This window comes from Rhinatrema bivittatum, chromosome 1 (genome assembly GCF_901001135.1).
Source record: "Rhinatrema bivittatum chromosome 1, aRhiBiv1.1, whole genome shotgun sequence".
NCBI lineage: Eukaryota > Metazoa > Chordata > Amphibia > Gymnophiona > Rhinatrematidae > Rhinatrema > Rhinatrema bivittatum.
Genome location: NC_042615.1, coordinates 388626819 through 388644740, shown reverse-complemented (window position 1 = coordinate 388644740; position 17922 = coordinate 388626819). Strand labels below are relative to the sequence as shown.

At 44.1% G+C, this 17922-nt stretch overlaps 1 protein-coding gene across 1 annotated transcript in view; it reads right to left on the bottom strand.

Moving 5' to 3' along the window:
* Nucleotides 1-17922, bottom strand: part of SRP72 (signal recognition particle 72) — a 256651-nt gene that overhangs the window by 198379 nt on the left and 40350 nt on the right. The gene's annotated exons all lie outside the window — the stretch shown is intronic.

The window sequence follows — 17922 nt, the reverse complement described above, 5'->3', positions numbered from 1 at the left end:
TACAAGTCATCCCTCTAACAGCTGGGTTATATCTTTACAGTGTAGACAGGAATAACTGGGAAGATTGCATGGACCAGACAGTATTATCCAAAATGCATAAATGTGAAGAGATGCTGATGATTAACTTAGCACAAAAAAAAAAAAAATTCTTAGTGGAAAAAACAAGCTTAAAAAAGAAAACCAAGGTAGAACAAAAATAGAACATACACCTAACAGAAGAGATCATCATAATACACAGCTAAACAGCTGTTCCATACATTATGATAGGAACACGTAGCTTAAACAATACTCATGTTTTTAAAATCACAGTTCTCTTATGAACAGAATTTTTTCTTTTCTATTTTTCTAATAAAGCCAAATGAATGACCAAGTGAAGCATATACAAGGGCAATAAAATTGAAACAATCAGATGTTTAGAACCAACAAAATGCCACCACATACTCCAATTCTAAAAAGATCAGAAATCAGTAGAGCTAGGGGGGGGGGGGGTGTCACAAATTGAAACTCCAGGGAGGAAGACTCAGAACAAACATCAGGAAATATTTCTTCACGGAGAGGGTGGTGAATGCCTGGAATGCCCATCCAGAGGAGGTGGGGAAGACAAAAACAGTAAAAGATTTCAAAGGGGCATGGGATAAACACTGTGGATCCCTAAAGGCTAGAAATGAAGAAACGAGTGCATGGGGGTAACTTTGTAGTGTGGTGGTTACTACCCTTATCCAATAAGCCTTCATACTATTGATGCAATGCCATCACTGCTCTCTATTTCAACAGCAGGGGGGAAAAAAGAAAAGGGGAACTAGATTCAGACAGTAAGTAACAAGGATATTGAATTTGGCAGTCTGGGAAAACAAATATAGCAGTAAGTTGCTGATGTGGTGGTTACTACCCTTAACCAATAAACCAAAAGGGGAACTGGACTCCAACAGTAAGCAACAAGGGCCCGGACTTTGACGGTCTGGGAAACTGATAAGTATGGAGGTGACTTGTATGGCACAGCAGAAGCTTCCATGAGCTTGCTGGGCAGACTGGATGAACCATTGATCCTTTTCTGCCATCCTTAGAAAGGATGGCAGAAAAGGATCTAATTCCCCTTTTCTTTGTTTCCCCCCTGCTGTTGAAATAAAGAGCAGTGATGGCGTTGCATCAATAGTATTGAAGACTTATTGGTTAAGGGTAGTAACCGCCACACTACAAAGATACCCCCATGCACTCGTTTCTTCATTTCTAAGAGGCTCCAAGCATCAAGCATTGTTTATTATTTCAACACACAATTTGAAGATTTAGTTTGGACAGTAAGATTCTGTGACAAACCCCAAGCGGGGTGGTGATGTATCAGCATTACTCAATTTTAAAGAAAACTGTTGATACTTCAACTGAATACTGTGTCATGGATGGGCTTAATGAAGCCATTGATTGGTACACTTTGGTCTAGTGGCTGATCCAGGACTGGTGGTAATTTTTAGAAGATAGTGCTTCATTGGCCCATTATGAGGTTACTCTTTAGGGATTGGTCCATTTCATAATTAAATGTTAAAAAGTAGCATGTAAGTTTTGATGCAGTGATTTGTATTTTTTTTATTCTATGCATTTTGAATCTTTATGATTTTTTTTGTACATCACTTAGATTCATGTTAAGCGATTCATAAATTTTAATAAAAGATAAAATGCGCATGGATGAAAGTAAATACCATGCAGACATGAAGGAAATTGTGGTATGGAGCCCTCTCTGCGTTTTGTCTTATTTGAATTTTTCTACTAAATGAAAAGATACTGTCTTTTCATACTGATGACTTGTCTTGTTAATGATGAACTGTCTAACGGATGCTTGTTTTTCAGTATTCCAGTGAAGACCCAATGCCCCTGAGGAAGATTCGAAACGCACAGCCATGTGGAGCTTTCAGTGGGCTTATATCTGGAGTACGCTATGGCATTTTGTCAGCACTAAAAGTGTGAATATCTAATTATAACACATTAAGATAAATGGACATTTTTTTTAATTATTTTATTGCCCCTAAATGCGCTTCACATGGACATTCATTTGGCTTATTTATTTATTGAGTTTTATATACCGTCATTCGGTAAAGCCATCACAACGGTTTACAAGGTTCAACTTGCAATACATTTAACAATTAAGCAAAAAGTATAACAGAATGCATATTAAACACACGAGAGACTATTAGAAAAATAGCAAAAAAAGTGGATGAAAAAAACACTGTTCAAAAGAGACCTATGATTATAAAAAGATGAGCATTGTTTAAGCTAAGCGCTCCTATCATAATGAATATAACAGATATAGCTCCTTATAATGATGGTCTTTTCCATTAGGCATATGCTTGATGTATAACTTAATTAATTCATGATAACCGCCTTAAGTTGTTAGAACTTCCAGAAGTACAGTAAAAAGACTGATGATAAACTAGATTTGAATTCCTTTAAATAAAGGAAACATTAGTGTTACGCTTGGGCTCCGGTCAGGAGTCGTGAACACCACCCAGCAGGGTGGCTCCAGGTGGAGAGAGACAGGAATGGCTAGAAACAGTGTCTGGTTCCAGGCTGGGTCAGGGCAGGCAGCAAGTAGCAGTGTCTGGGTTCAGGCTGGGTCAGGGCAAGGCAGGTCAGAAGGCCCGTAGGCCACACACACACAGAAGGCCCGTAGGCCACACCCAGTAAGCAAGGCAAGGCAAAGAAGGCCCGTAGGCCACACACACACAGAAGGCCCGTAGGCCACACACCGTAAGCAGGGCAAGGCAGGTCAGAAGGCCCGTAGGCCACACACACACACAGAAGGCCCGTAGGCCACACACCGAAAGCAGAGCAGGCAGGTCAGAAGGTCCGTAGGCCACACATACACACGGAAGGCCCGTAGGCCACACACACCGTAGTCAGGGCAAGGCAGGTCAGAAGGCCCGTAGGCCACACACACACACACAGAAGGCCCGTAGGCCACACACCGTAAGCAGAGCAGGCAGGTCAGAAGGCCCGTAGGCCACACATACACAGAAGGCCCGTAGGCCACACACCGTAAGCAGAGCAGGCAGGTCAGAAGGCCCGTAGGCCAGGTAAGAAAAGCGAGGAAGAAGGCCCGAAGGCCGCGCAGGGCAAGGAAAGGCCCGAAGGCCGCGCAGGGCTAGAGCAGGGAGCCCAGGTGAGCTCGATGCTGAAGCACCGAGGGAACTGTCAGGCAGGGTTATAAGGGCCAACCCAGAACATAGAGTGGACAGGGGAGATGGCCTGGGCCTGTCAGGAGAGCCAGCACTAGAGGGACCCCTGTGGTGAGGCGGTTGCACTGCAGCCAAAACTGTAACAGTACCCCCTCCGCAAGGCCTCCCCCTCCTCCTGGGTCCCATCTTAGCAGGGGGTACTCAAAAATGAAATCAGACCCCTCTGAGGGCAGCAACAGCTGGAGCAATTCAACAGGCTCAGATGGCTGAGTCAGAAAGTCTGTTAGTGGTACCGGTTTGAGCCCCTCCGGGGGTGGCAGCAGGACCGGTTTAGCAGGCTCGTCTCGGGGTAGTGCAGCAGACTCGGGCCCCTCTCGGGATGAAACAGCAGGCTGGAACACCTCTCCGGGCATTGTAGCAGGCTCGGACCCTTCTCGGGGCGATGAAGCAGGCTCGGACCCCTCTCGGGGCGATGAAGCAGGCTCGAACACCTCTCCGGGCGTTGTAGCAGGTTCGGACCCCTCTTGGGGCGATGAAGCAGGCTCGAACACCTCTCCGGGCATAGTAGCAGGTTCGGACCCCTCTCGGGGCGATGAAGCAGGCTCGAATACCTCTCCGGGCGTTGTAACAGGTTCGGACCCCTCTCGGGGCGATGAAGCAGGCTCGAACACCTCTCCGGGCGTTGTAGCAGGCTCGGACCCCTCTCGGGGGCGATGAAGCAGGCTCGGCCGCCTCTCGGGGCGATGAAGCAGGCTCGGCCGCCTCTCGGGGCGATGAAGCAGGCTCGGCCGCCTCTCGGGGCGATGAAGCAGGCTTGGATCCCTCTTGGGGCGATGCAGCAGGCTTGGATCCTCCTCGGGGCGATGCAGCAGGCTTGGCCCCCTCTTGGGGCGATGCAGCAGGCTCGGCCCCCTCTTGGGGCGATGCAGCAGGCTCGGCCCCCTCTTGGGGTGATGAAACAGGCTCAGATGGCAGAGCAGCAAGGTTAGAAGCAGTGCACATAGAAGACACAGGTTGCACTGCTGTGGGCTTGATACCTCGAGCCAAACTCTGAGGCTCCTTATTTTGTTTCTGGAGGAGCAGTTTAGAGAAGGCACAGGCAGTTCTAGGACTTCTAGGGAATGTGCTCCTTAGTGTCTCAACAGCAGCTGTGGGAAGCAGAGCCCTGCTAGAGTTAATCAACTCTCTCCGTTTGAGAGAAACCTGTTCCTGAGGCTCTAGCACTGGTGTCACAGAAGCCTTCTTGGCCAGGTAAGTCCTGGGTTTTTCTATCCACAAACTGCCAGCTAAAATGTCTGTTTTAGTGGAGCCAGAAGCAGAATACCAGTTAGGAGAGCTGATTGTTTTTTCTAATGGAACAGCTGATCCTAAAGCAGAACAACGGGGGCAAGGTTTGCCTGGTGGTAACAGACACGGAAGACAGGAGCATTTCCACCACCCTGGTTTAGGATTTAAACAATTTAAACATTCCTGATAGACTGAGACATTCCTCTTATGACAACCACTGCATACCCAGTGTTCTTGGTCTGAGAGTTGACAGGCAAGACAGTTCTTGTAACTGGGATAATTCAGAGTCTGGCAACAAGCACAGACATAAAAACTTGGAGGCTGAGGCATAATGTGAGTAGAAGGAAAAAGAAAAAATTGGCTCACCGGTAGTACCAAGACCTATCTCTTCACCTGGAAATTTGGTGGCTTCGGCATACTGTTACGCTTGGGCTCCGGTCAGGAGTCGTGAACACCACCCAGCAGGGTGGCTCCAGGTGGAGAGAGACAGGAATGGCTAGAAACAGTGTCTGGTTCCAGGCTGGGTCAGGGCAGGCAGCAAGTAGCAGTGTCTCGGTTCAGGCTGGGTCAGGGCAGGCGGCAAGTAGCAGTGTCTGGGTTCAGGCTGGGTCAGGGCAAGGCAGGTCAGAAGGCCCGTAGGCCACACCCAGTAAGCAAGGCAAGGCAGAGAAGGCCCGTAGGCCACACACACACAGAAGGCCCGTAGGCCACACACCGAAAGCAGAGCAGGCAGGTCAGAAGGTCTGTAGGCCACACATACACACGGAAGGCCCGTAGGCCACACACCGTAGTCAGGGCAAGGCAGGTCAGAAGGCCCGTAGGCCACACACACAGAAGGCCCGTAGGCCACACACCGTAAGCAGAGCAGGCAGGTCAGAAGGCCCGTAGGCCAGGTAAGAAAAGCGAGGAAGAAGGCCCGAAGGCCGCGCAAGGCGAGGAAGAAGGCCCGAAGGCCGCGCAGGGCGAGGAAGAAGGCCCGAAGGCCGCGCAGGGCAAGGAAGAAGGCCCGAAGGCCGCGCAAGGCTAGAGCAGGGAGCCCAGGTGAGCTCGATGCCGAAGCACCGAGGGAACTGTCAGGCAGGGTTATAAGGGCCAACCCAGAACATAGAGTGGACAGGGGAGATGGCCTGGGCCTGTCAGGAGAGCCAGCACTAGAGGGACCCCTGGTGGTGAGGCGGTTGCACTGCAGCCAAAACTGTAACAATTAGTACTTACCTGATAATTTCCTGTCCTCTAATAAGGGCAGACCAATCCCCACAGGTGAGTTATGCACTTCTACTAGCAGATGGAGACGGCGTGAAAGCTGACATCACGGATATATAGGCCTGCCCCGACATCAGCCCACCCGTATTCTCTGAAAAATCCAAACTGTGAACAAACTGATTACAATAATTATTAACAATCAATCAATCACCTGGTTATTTAGACAAGCATTTGGAGAGCAAGTAATTTACAGGATTCGCATTTTATTCAGAGCTGTCTTGGAATGAGCTGGTGAGGCTTTTATGTTGATATATATTTTATGGTTTGTTTGTTTTTTATTAGATTTGTACTTTTTGTGTAATATTTATGTGATTTTGTATTTTTTTGTTTGTTTGATTTTATATTGATGCTGTAAACCGTTATGATTGTTATCAGGATATCAATATACAAAAACAATATAAATAAAATACGAGAGAACACCAAGTGCAGACAAAAGAATTAACTCATTCACTAAACTGGTTAAAACACTTAAAGTCGTCAAACAAATAGCAGAAAAAATACCGCAATATTCACAACAAAAAGGTGAACCAAAAGGTAAAAAATCAGCAGCCGAAGGCGAGTCGGGGATTGGGCTGCCCTCAGAGGGAAGGAAATTATCACATAAGTTGTAATTTCTCCTTCCTCAGCATTCAGGCAGGCCAATCCTCACCAGTGGGATGTACTAAAGCTACTTCTGAAGAGGGTGGGAAGCTGCCTCTAGTCCAGACAATACTGCCCGTGCGAATACGGCATCCTCCCGAACCCAAAAACTAAGTGGTAATGGAGACAAGGCGAAGACAGATGATCATGTCACCACTTGGCAAGTCTTGACAGGAGACAACAATCAATTGCCACTCATGATACTGCCTGAGCCCTCGTGGACCGCAGCCTAGTCCAATTCTGCAAGGGAAGCTCAGCCTCCATGTAGATGGTCAAGATGACTCTCAATCCAATAGGCTATAGCTGCCTGTGCCACTAGCTCAACCTGGCTACCACCACCATGGAACATAAACATGTGAACACACTTCAGGCCAGACTTAGTACCCTCTAAATATTGTAACCACTGTTACTTGATTCCAAAACTACTTCTGATCAAAGAAAGCACAGTCCAAAGCTGTACCGCCCTGGAAATCTGTGCAGAAAAGGCTCATGGCTAGAAGAACCTGCAGCTCAGAAAACCCAAGGTTCAGAACATTGCCTCTAAGAAAAAGCCTAACTACAAGATAAGCAACTGCAAGGAGAGGCCATGCAGCGGCCAACAAGTCAGGCCTGCCAAGAAATGCAGGTCCAGATTAAGATCCCACCAAAGAATAGACAGCTATAAGGGAGGGCGAAGATGCCTAACTCCCTTCAAGCACCGGGCCACATCCAGATGAACAAACAAGGGCCCATCAAAGACTCACTGCCATAACAAAGCAGATTTGCCATTTGAATCAATAACGAATTCAGGGTCAAAGCATGATGTAATCCATCCTCTAAAAATTACAAAAAAATTCATGGAATCTCCACTTTGAGAGGCTAAGAATCTCGCTTCTTACACCATGACTTGAAAACCTCTAAAAGTTAATGTAGGCAGAGATGCAGGAAAAAAAAAAAACTTTCCTGGCCTAAAACAAGAAGGAACCACTGCCATTAGAATATAGAAACATAGAAATGATGGCAGAAAAAAACCAAATTGTCCAGTCTGCCCCGTAAGCTTTTGATAGTTTGTGCTTTGCCATGTAGGTTACCCCATACTTATCTGTTTCCCAGACCATAAAGGTTGCTGTTTGAATCCAATTCCCCTTACCCCCATGCTTATTAGCTTCCCACACTAACCCTTGTTGATTGCTGTTGAATTCAATTCTCTGTTATGCCTTCCTGTTGAAGCAGAGAGCAATATTTGAGCTGCAAAGTATCAGTCTTTATTCCTGGCGATTTGAAAATCAGTTAAATAAAAAAAGTAACAGTCTTATTCATTAAGGGCCAGATTTTCAAAAGGTTTACTTGCGCCAAGCCTAATTTTCAAAAGGCCTGATGACGCGCATAAGTCCTGGGGCTTACAAAAAGGAGCGGGGAGGGGGCAGGGTTAGAGGCTCCTGGCACAGCGGCGATTTGATGCTCAGCCGGCACACGCAACTTACTTCAGCCCCAGAGCTGTTTAGTTTTACAAAACTGAAAAAAAAAAAAAAAAAGAAAAATGGTAGGGGGGAAAAGGGCCGCTCCGATTTCAACGCGGCCTGGGAGGGAACGGGGGGAAGGCAGCGCGGCTCAGCGCACACAAGGTGCACCCCCTTGCGCACGCCAACCCCCGATTTTATAACATGTGCGCGCATGTTATAAAAATCGGGCATACATCTTAAAATCTACCCTTAAGGATAGTAACCACCACATCAGCAAAACTACCCCCATACTTGTTTCCCCAGACTGTAAAGGTCGGGGTCTTCAGTTGCTGAATAAATCCAATTCCCTTTTTCCCCCTGCCGTTGAAACAGAGAGCAATGATGGAGTTGAAACAGCATCAAGGCTTATTGGTTAAGGGTAATAACCGCCACACCATCAAGTTACTTAATGCACTCTCTTCATTTCCATCCTTTAGTCTTTAGGATTCCACAGTATTTATCCAACGCCCTTTACATTTATCACCGTTTTGGTTTTCACCACCTCCTCCAGATGGGCATTCCAGGCATTCACGACCCTCTCCTTGAAGAAACATTTTCTGACGTTGGTTCTGAGGCGTCTTTTAGCAATTACAAAACATACCATTGTATCATGGACCACTTTTCATGTTTACAGGCTCATCATTATGTTCATTCCCTGGTCCCTTTGGAATTTGCAAAAGAATACTGGGTATTGTTACAGGAATGGTTTAATATTGAAGTTCCTGGGACACATACTCTCTCCTGTTTTCACAAATTGTTGATCTGCATTGAACCTGAATGGGATCTTCAGATGTTACAGTATAAACAGGAGGATCAGCTGGGTATAACTCTGCCCATGCAACAATATATGGCATGCTTTGTAGGTATATCACAATTAACAAGCAACATAAAAACTTAAAATTGTCTCTCTCAGTTGTAACTCAAGCTTTTATTTCACAGAGGCAGGCATATCTAGCTCACATTGCAACTTCTGACGTATGTATAAAATGTCTTATTGAAGTGGAGAATTTGGGATACTCCTTTTGGCTGTGTCCTAAGATACAATTTTTCTGGAAGAAGGTATTCATTTATGTGAGGAAAATTACTTCTCAAACATTAAACTTTTGATGCGTTATCAGCCTTGTTTGCAGATATAAGATCAGACTCAGATTGCACCCCTCCACAGCAAATGTGGCTTCAGAAAGTGATGTTATTGGCAAGGGTGATTATTGGAGAAATTACTTACCTAATAATTTCATTTTCCTTAGTGTAGACAGATGGACTCAGGACCAATGGGTATAGTGTGCTCCTGATAACAGTTGGAGACTGAGTCATATTTCAATCTGACGTCAGCACTACATATACCCATGCACGAGGCTCTGATCCTCAGTTTTCTCTTCAAAAAGCAATTATGTATATGTGTATGTTTGGGTAATTTTGATTAATTTGAAACTTGATTACTCGGATTGGATGACTAGGTTTCTAGCTGGAGACCGCTAGGGCATTCAACAGAGAAGTGCCGACACCTGGTAATATGGGTGTCTGAAGTAGAAATAAGGGTTGGCTTACCCGTGCTTATGTTGCACTCGGGGGGAGGTTCCCCTGGGGCTTCTTGATTGCGAGGCAGCCATGGGCGGGGTATTGAGTCCATCTGTCTACACTAAGGAAAATGAAGTTATCAGGTAAGTAATTTCTCCATTTCCCAGCATGTAGCAGATGGACTCAGGACCAATGGGATGTACAAATCCTACTCCTGGATCGGGCGGGAGGCTGCCCATGGCCCATTTAGTACTGCCTTTGCGAATGCTGTGTCCTCCTTGGCCTGAACATTCAGGCGATATCTCAATAAGGTGTGGATGGAGGACCAGTTGCCACCCAACAGATCTCTGTGGGTGACAGCATCTTGGTTTTTGCCCAGGACACTGCCTGGGCCCTTGTGGAATGGGCCTTGACTTGTAGAGGCGGGGGCTTGCCTGCCTCTACATAGGCCGCCTTGATTACTTCTTTGATCCAGCGGGCAATGGTTGCCCGCGAGGCCGCTTCCCCTTGCCTCTTTCCGCTGTGAAGAACGAACAGATGGTCCATCTTTCATACAGGCTCCGATCTTTCCAGGTATCAGGAGTCTGCTGACATTCAGTGGGCAAAGAAGGCATGAGTCTTCTGAGTCCTTAAGCTCGTCTGGAGATGGCAGTGAGATGGTTTGGTTTAAATGGAAGTGAGAAACCACCTTTGGCAGGAAGGAGAGTACCGTGCGCAGCTGTATGGATCCCAGCATGAATCTGAGGAATGGCTCCCGGCATGATAGTGCTTGAATTTCGGAGATTCGACTGGCTGAGCAAATTGCCACGAGGAATGCCGTCTTCAAGGACAGGTGCATAGAAACAGATCGCGAGTTAATCTGAACAAGGCTCCCGCTAGGAAGTCTAACACTAGATTGAGATTCCTTAGAGGTATCGGCCACTTTAGAGGTGGTTGAATGTGTTTGACCCCTTTTAAGAAGCGGGAGATGTCTGGGTGGGCCGCTACTGTTGCCGTCCACCCTGGGTTTGAAGCTGGCCAGGTCGGCCAGTTGTACCTTGATAGAGTTGAGAGACAAACCTTTGTTCATGCCGTCCTGCAGAAATTCCAGGATAATGGGGATTTTGACTGTCTGTGGAAGGATGTTGTGGTCCTCGCACCAGGCTTCGAATATTCTCCATACTCGTATGTATAAGAACATGCCATACTGGTCAGACCAAGGGTCCATCAAGCCCAGCATCCTGTTTCCAACAGTGGCCAATCCAGGCCATAAGAACCTGGCAAGTACCCAAAAACTAAGTCTATTCCATGTTACCTGTTTGATGTAACTTTTTACCTTCTATATAGTTGTTAATTGGTTTCCCCTGTTCTATTGTAAACCGGTACGATAAGACCGCGTCTTGAGTATCGGTATAGTAAAAGAATTTAAATAAATAATAAAAATAGTAATAGCAGTGGCTATTTTCTAAGTCAACTTAATTAATAGCAGGTAATGGTCTTCTCCTCCAAGAACTTATCCAATCCTTTTTTAAACACAGCCATACTAACTGCACTAACCACATCCTCTGGCAACAAATTCCAGAGTTTAATTGTGCGTTGAGTGAAAAAGAAATTTCTCCGATTAGTTTTAAATGTGCCACATGCTAACTTCATGGAGTGCCCCCTAGTCTTTCTATTATCCGAAAGCATAAATAACAGATTCACGTCTACCCGTTCTAGACCGCTCATGATTTTAAACACCTCTATCATATCCCCCTCAACAGTCTTCTTCTCCAAGCTGAAAAGTCCTAACCTCTTTAGTCTTTCCTCATAGGGGAGCTGTTCCATTCCCCTTATTTTGGTAGCCCTTCTCTGTACCTTCCTCCATCGCAATTATATCTTTTTTGAGATGCGGCGACCAGAATTGAACACAGTATTCAAGGTGCAGTTTCACCATGGAGCGATACAGAGGCATTATGACATTTTCCGTTTTATTCCCCATTCCCTTTCTAATAATTCCCAACATTCTGTTTGCTTTGACTGCCACAGCACACTGAACCAACAATTTCAATGTGTTATCTACTATGACGCCTAGATCTCTTTCTGGGATAGCACCACCTAATATGGAACCTAACATTGTGTAACTATGGCATGGGTTATTTTTCCCTATATGCATCACCTTGCACTTATCCACATTAAATTTCATCTGCCATTTTGATGCCCAATTTTCCAGTCTCACAAGGTCTTCCTGCAATTTATCACAATCTGCTTGTGATTTAACTACTCTGAACAACTTTGTATCATCTGCAAATTTGATTACCTCACTCGTCATATTTCTATCCAGGTCATTTATAAATATATTGAAAAGTAAGGGTCCCAATACAGATCCCTGAGGCACGCCACTGCCCACTCCCTTCCACTGAGAAAATTGTCCTTTTAATCCTACTCTCTGTTTCCTGTCTTTTAGCCAGTTTGCAATCCACGAAAGGACATTGCCACCTATCCCATGACTTTTTACTTTTCCTAGAAGCCTCTCATGAGGAACTTTGTCAAACGCCTTTTGAAAATCCAAGTACATGACATCTATCTGTTCACCTTTATCCACATGTTTATTAACTCCTTCAAAAGTGTGAAGCAGAATTGTGAGGCAAGACTTGCCTTGGGTAAAGCCATGCTGACTTTATTCCATTAAACTATGTCTTTCCATATGTTCTGTGATTTTGATGTTTAGAACACTTTCCACTATTTTTCCTGGCACTGAAGTCAGGCTAACCGGTCTGTAGTTTCCCGGATCACCCCTGGAGCCCTTTTTAAATATTGGGGTTTCATTAGCTATCCTCCAGTCTTCAGGTACAATGGATGATTTTAATGATAGGTTACAAATTTTTACTAATATGTCTGAAATTTCATTTTTTAGTTCCTTCAGAACTCTGGGGCGAATACCATCCAGTCCAGGTCATTTACTACTCTTCAGTTTGTCAATTAGATCTACCACATCTTCTAGGTGCACCGTGATTTGATTCAGTCCCTCTGAATCATTACCCATGAAATCCTTCTCCAGTACGGGTACCTCCCCAACATCCTCTTCAGTAAACACCGAAGCAAAGAATTTTTCCGCGATGGCCTTATCTTCTCTAAGTGTCCCTTTAACCCCTCGATCATCTAACGGTCCAACTGACTCCCTCACAGGTTTTCTGCTTCGGATATATATTGTAAAAAGTTTTTACTGTGAGTTTTTGCCTCACTGGTAGTGATGGCCCAATATCGCGAAGCGCAGGAAACGCTGTTGGGTGCGATGGATCGGTATGTGCAGTCTCCCAACTGCCATCAGGAGCACATTATACCCATTGGTCCTGAATCCATCTGCTACATGCTAGGAAAATTATATTTTTGGAGACGGCCATCTGGTTCCATTGCTCATTTCCCTGAAAAAAAACAAACACAAAAAAACAAAACCACAGAATAAACAGTTTGCTTCTTATGGATCAAATGTCCTGTCCTGGTTCTCATGCTAAGAGGAAAAAACTGTTACTGAATACTTTGTTTCCTTATATTTTTTTTACATTTACAGTACAGAGTTAAAAGTAAAATTGTTAATGATTTTTCCTAATGTAATCCAAACCATGTTCAGCTTCCAGAAAATTATGTGGAGAAACTTAAGAGAGGAACTGGTCTAAGTAGAGGTTGGGGATATGGGGGGGGGGGGGGGGGGGGGTAAGAGAAGGAATGGTTGGTTAAAGGGGCAAAGATTTTGGAAGGTTGGGCTGGGAGATATAAAGGTATTGCTGCTGCTGTACATGTTTCTGTTCTGAGGGGTAGATGTACAATATGATTTCTGTCATATGAAGTCACACTATAAATTGTGCTGGATTGTTATGGCAACAAAAAGGTTTCTGTTAAAATGTCTCATTAAAACTATTATATAAAATTACAAATGGTTTCCTGTTGGCTGTCAGTAAAAGATGTTACTAACTTACATTCTATCTGGAGGGGCAGAATGGCTACAATTGGCTTTAATACTATAATGAGAACCAAAAGGTTTGGAGGATTAAATATGCCCAATTTTCACTTTTACAATATTGCATGCCAAATGCATTTTTGCTTTGGCATGCAATACATGCTAAGGATACCTTGCTTGCAATGGCTATGAAATTGCATGTGCTGTTCAAATCTGTTTTTAGCTTGGAGGTTTTTATACAAATGGTGGGGAAGCTCTCCATAATGTGCAGAATTATTCCCATTATTTGGAAGACCAGGCTTTATATCATGTTTACAATACACAGTTTTTCAAGAATGGAAGACAAAAAGGGATAACAACCATTTCACAATTTTATTATAGAGGTTGATAAATGATTCTTTTTTAAGCAAATGAAAGAATACTTGACTTATTGCTTATTTGAAAACTAGACACTATATTACTGATTTGATATCCCAGTGTCCATCGCTCTTTAATGTGGACTCTTAACAGCTGAATTTCACACCTTGACCTAGCAACGCAAATCTCTCACTGGTATAAACTTCGGTGTTCCAAAATTTCTGCTGATTTATGCTTTTCCTCAGCAAAGAGTATGATCTGAAAATAAAGAAATATCACTGGAAGATATGGCTTCTTATTACAAAATAGATTTCACAGCTTCTATTGATGTCAAATATCAAGAATTGTAATTAAAGTTGTTGCATCATTGCTATATTAATGTAATACAGGCATTAAAGATAGGAATAGTGGATTCAGATGCATGTAACAAATCTCACAGAGAAAGGAGGTACACTTGTGCATAATTTTCTATTAAGTACTAAACTTTTTCCTTTTGGTAAAGTTGTTTTATTATAGAAAAGATGTTTTCAAGCTTCCAATATAGTGGTAAATTTTTGTTGTCTGGATCCATGCTCTGGGCCTCTTCCCTGTCCAAAGGCTACATTAAACTTATTAGAATAACTATTCTAACAACGAAATTTTGCATACTAAAACACTGGTTGCAACCTACTCCAGTCCCTATAATATGTTGGTTTCAACAATTGGCAGACTGGATTCAAACAGAATGACTAGATATCAACTTTACTCAAAAGACTTGTAAATAAGGATTAGGTGACAGCTTGGAAGAGCTGTTAACTCATTTTTACCACAAGAGATGAGAAATAGGCTCTTAGCAATGGGATATTCTATTTAAAACTACCCGTGTAAGTACCTTGGTACAACTGGTCACGAACTACTTCGCTAAATGTCTATGTCTAATGATATATTGTAACTGAACCTTTAACGGCACCAGTTAGAATGTACTATAGTACGCTTTTACCCTCATTAAATATGTGCCTACATGTAAACCGCTGCGATAGTATTTAACTTAGCAACGGTATAGAAACGTTTTTAAATAAATAAATAAACGAACAAGCATTTCAATCCCGCTAGGTCTGCCACGGATGAAGACTCGAGGTCCCCAGAGAAATGATTAAGCCATTTTTTTACATGCTGCACAAGTGATTACTTTGCTTGTCTTTTATGGGGGTCAGGATCTGCAAATCAGTTCTACCTAATCAAAAAACTTGCAGATGATACAAAATTATTCCAAGTTGTGAAATTACAAGCAAATTGTAAAAAATTACAGAATCACCTTACAAAACTAGGCATCCAAATGGTAGATGAAGTTTAATACAGACAAATGCAAAGTGATAAACAAAGGGAAAAATAATCCAAACTTTAGGTTCCATATTAGGAGTCACAACCCATCATCATGGGCAATATATTGAAATTCTTGACTCAGTGTGTAGCAGCAGTCAAAAAAAACAAACAATGTAGGATAAGAATGGAGAACCTCATAAAACCTCTATATAATCTTTCCTTGGTGAGACTGAACCTACAATATTATGTGCAATTCTGGTTGTCAGATCTCAAAACACAATATAGTGGAATTAGAATCAACATGATAAAAGGGATAGAACACCCTTGTAAGGAAAGGCTAAAGAGATTAGGGCTCTTCAGCTTGGAGAAGAGGCTGCTGAGGGGCAATATGATAGAGGTCCATAAAATCAGGAATGGAGTAGAACCAATAAATGCAAAACAGATGTTTATTCAAAAAATAAAGACTAGCACATATATTATAGAAAATATTTTTTACCCAATGCACAATTAAGGTCTGGAACTCATTGTCAGTCTATGTGTTAAAGAAAGTTAGCATAGCTGAGTTTAAATAAGGTTTGAGAGAGATCACATGGTGCAGCGAGCGAAGATGTAGATTGCTTTGCTCTGATCCCACATCCTCAGAATAGACCTCCATCAACATTTAATCTCATGCTCATGTTGGTAAAAACTGTCTGGCAGGCAAGTGATTAAGTTATGACTGCCGGAGTGACCAGGAAGGATAAAGAAAAAGAAAGATCCAAGGCTGCTGAGAGAAAAATGGCAGAGATGCACACAAATAGGCACTCATGAGTGCACCATCACCCACAATAAAAACATGTGAAGAAACCACCATGGCCTACCACCCAGTAGGGAAACCAAGTCTGAAGAGCAGGGCCTAGCCAAAAGGCTGCTCACCAGCTAACCCTTCACTGCCTCCATACCTCACTGAACTCCCTAGAGACGTGAACGGGAAGACACCAAACACCAATGCCAAGGAGAAAGACCCAGTAAGAAGAAAGAAAGAAGGAAAGCCTTCTACCAGATAGTCTTCAGTTTTATCCTTTTCCCCTGAAGTCAGCCCTCCTTGGCTGAAAACAGAAACTGGTCTCCAGCTGCGGGAGGGGTGGGGGAAAGAGGATAAAAGCCTTTACTGCCGAGCCTCTTTCAGCCTGCAACCGCTACTTGTCACTTTTGGGAGGGTTTTGTTTTTTTTTTTTAATCCACTCCTGATAAAAGGCTACTGGTCTCCAGGCACTCAACTGAGGGAGGGACACCACAGTATCGCCTCAGGAGGCAAGCGGTTCAATCCAGTCGCTTGACTTCTCCAGAAACTGTCTGTTTTGTTTTTGGGGTTTTTTGTGGGGGGTTTTTTTTTTGTTTTTGTTTTGTTTTGTTTTTTTTAACTACAATCAACCCCTGGTAGGGAAATGCATATCCACCATCTGCTTGAGATGGAGAATACTGGTGGGCTGATGTTGGTGCAGAGCTATATATCCGTTTAATCTACTTTTTACTCTGTCCCCATCTACTGGTACAGACACATAATCCACTGGTGGGGATTGGCCTGAATGCAGAGGAAGCAAGTTTGCTTATCTATTAATAGGGTTCTTTCAGACAGCAAGATGAATCAGCCACACCACATTTGACATCATCTGATGGCACAGACACCAACCCAGCTCTCAGAGCTCAGTATAAGTGTTGAGCATGTGTGGGAGTTCCAATGCATGCATGCACACACACTGCCTTGTGAGACCCTCTGTCTCTTCCACTGCTTAAGTTTTAGGGACTCTCCAGGGAGGCGGGTGGGAATTAAGTATGACTAATACATCCTATTGAGGCCCTTCTTCCAGTGGTTAGCCTGGGAGGCACAGTCATGTTTGGTCCCAGAGCTAAGTCCCACAGCTTTAGGTGGCTGGATTCTTCCAGGGGAGGGATAACTCCTCTATGGCCCAAGACATATGGGTGATTCGCTCTCTTCTGGTGAGCTCCTTCTTCAATGTAGAAGGTATGTGCATGCCAAAATAAATGGTCTGGATTCTTAGGATGGGTGCCAAAAAAAAAAAAACAAAAAAAACACTTTACTGCTGCAATTATATGGCATTATCCACCAGTTCTCGATACAATTCTCCAACTCTGTCATCTGTGTAAGGGTCTCTCAGTAAATAGGCCTGGGAAAAACACTCAACCTCCAAGGCATGGAAAACGTAAGCCTTCCCAAATGAACAGGGCCATTCTTAATTATGACAGAAATCACCTTCCAAAATACTTGTGATCAAATATTGCATGGCTCTCCTTTTTTGATGTCAAACAGGATCTTTTAGATAAAAGGTCCAGGTAGGAGAGAACAATGAGTTCTTTCAGTCTTTCCCATTCTAGGGCAAGAAGGGTGGCAGCAAAGCCTTCCTTCCATATCCACAAAAAGCAAAGTCTTTATACAAAATGTCCACAATTGGAACTCCCTCATAGGACACCACTGGCTATCAACCACAGATCATGGGCTGGAGCGGGAGAGTCTTCTCTACCCTGGCCACACCAGGAAAATGACTTCCCCATAATCTCTTCCTGAGCCAAGCACCAGAGGTCTTGCAAGAAACGCCAAAAATCATCAAAGTCACAAGAACACAACACTGGAGACAATTCAAACAGGTGATGTACTGGAAAAGGTAAAACCTCCCATCTATCCTTGATTACAGACCATGAAGCTTGGTTCCAGGAGCAGACAAAACCACAAACGAAAAAACTCCTCCCTCAAAACTTAACATAATACTGCCACACAGATCTATGACTCAGACTGCTTTTATACAGGCAGCGGGAAAGTAAACTAGCTTTTTCCATCGACAAGCAGTCATGAATTAGCCACAATGTGTGGCAAGTCCAAAGCTGAGGACTGTACTACGAACTGAAAACACAATGCAGATCTGTTACGGGACCGGGCCATGCCCCAGTCCCTCCACTCACCTCGGGGCCGGCCCGGCCCGCTGTTGCTCCGTTCCGG